At 43.7% G+C, this 1,716-nt stretch overlaps 1 long non-coding RNA gene across 1 annotated transcript; it reads right to left on the bottom strand.

Moving 5' to 3' along the window:
• Nucleotides 1–327: 327 nt before the first annotated feature.
• LOC111655063 (uncharacterized) lies at nucleotides 328–1,094 on the bottom strand. The gene is made up of 3 exons (XR_002760780.2): nucleotides 940–1,094; nucleotides 712–804; nucleotides 328–410 (listed from the first exon to the last, which is right to left on the bottom strand). It is a non-coding gene; the product is annotated as an uncharacterized LOC111655063 (long non-coding RNA).
• Nucleotides 1,095–1,716: the final 622 nt, after the last annotated feature.

Raw genomic sequence — 1,716 nt, 5'->3', positions numbered from 1 at the left:
TTCCCTTTACACTCCCACAGTCCTCCTGCCAAAACCTTTCCAAAGTGGGGCAAAATAGACCTTTTCAGAGCCTGACGGGGGGAAAAAACTCACTCAGTAAAACACAGGAATGAAGCCTCTATTGTTTGTCCACAACTACAAATTAGCCATGGCCCTATAAACCCAAAAAAAGGGAGCAAACACCAAACAGATATGGTGTTCTGCGGAGTTGGTAAGTCCCCTTGGCGAGGTGGGCTGAAAATACCTTTGTTTCAGTGGTGAAAAACAGACTTAATGAGTTGCTGCATGGCCCAACTCACAGCAAGGTTTCTCTGACGTTAAACTCACCTCTCCTGTTCATGGGTCGCACACGAACAGCGACCTTTACATTGGAGTCATTCAGGCTGTTGTCATCCATGGTGCCACCTGACCTGTGGTGAATGAATGAATGAATGAATGAATGAACACACATACAACCAGTTATGTTATGTACATATGGTAAGGTGCATTTTTATATTCCCAAGTTACACCTGAACACATCCATAAATTTTTCCACCTCAGCTTCATTGCGTTAAGATACAATATCCCTATAAATAAACGCATGAAGCAACTGACTCCTGCTTAATATTACAATATTTATACTTAACCCCAACTCAAAGCAGCGTGTAAAACTCCCATGAAGACATAACAAGCTAAAGTAGAAACTGTACAGTTGAGAGTAAGTTGACTAACCGTGTGAAAGAGTGCGCAGTTGTTTCCCTGTCCGACTCCCACAGGCACCTTCAAGTACACACAGCAGCAGCTAGCCTGGGACGCTAAAGAGAGCTGGGTAACCGGAGCAAACACACAGACAAGGGCTCAATAATGTTCATAGTCACCGCTGATATACGTAACTGACCCCAATACGGTGAACCCTGGAAAACCCTGGTGTGTATCTGAAAGTGTAAAAAAATCACTCACGGCAGTCCACAGCTCATTGCCTCGGCTCTTCCACCTGTTGCATTTCCTGAAACTTCCCGCAGAGATCAGTCAAGCCATGTCAACTCGCAGCTAAAGGGATTTGCTTTGAGATTTACTGAGCTTCCAGGTTCCTCCAGTTGCGCTCTGCTCTGCACACGCTCGCTCAACCGGTTTGAGAGGGAAGTCAGCGCCACTGTGTGGATCCACATGCATTACAAGTCTGTGCTTTTCTGTCAAGGCGGTTTGTCCGAAACATGCGAGGAAAACATCCCTAAAATACCCTCAGTTAACACTAATTAAACTGGTGCCCCGGCGATAAAACCGAGGCCTTGTTTTAAATCCGGAACCCATTTAAAAACTTCAGAAAACGGAAGTTTAATATCGAAAAATAGTTCGTTCACGCTATTTTACGACAATTGTACCTGCCGTACGACAGAAGCCGTATGTGAACGCAACGTGGAGTTGTTTACTGTCTTTGACAGCCCTCTCCGGTTTATTAAATAGATGTTGACCCTCTAACCAGCAGCCACCCGTTTTAAATTGGACTATTTGTTTAAAGGAGGAAATGGGGAAGCCAAAGAAAAAGAGTGAGTCTGTGACAAAGTGCTTAAAACATCTGAAATAGGTTTCTAAACTAGTCAAACTGGCTGTAGCTTGTTGCTAATGCTAACTGCAAGTCTACTTTGCCTCTGCCTTTTAACATGTTAGTGACGTAACTCTGTTTAGTCATTTTATAACGGTATAAGCCAGTCATTCATGGTATGGAAACATATTAAA

The sequence above is a fragment of the Seriola lalandi genome, unplaced genomic scaffold (assembly GCF_002814215.2).
Source record: "Seriola lalandi dorsalis isolate HSWRI2012SDOR001 ecotype SW California unplaced genomic scaffold, Sedor1 jcf7180001975086, whole genome shotgun sequence".
NCBI lineage: Eukaryota > Metazoa > Chordata > Actinopteri > Carangiformes > Carangidae > Seriola > Seriola lalandi.
This window is presented reverse-complemented; position numbering and strand designations above follow the sequence as displayed.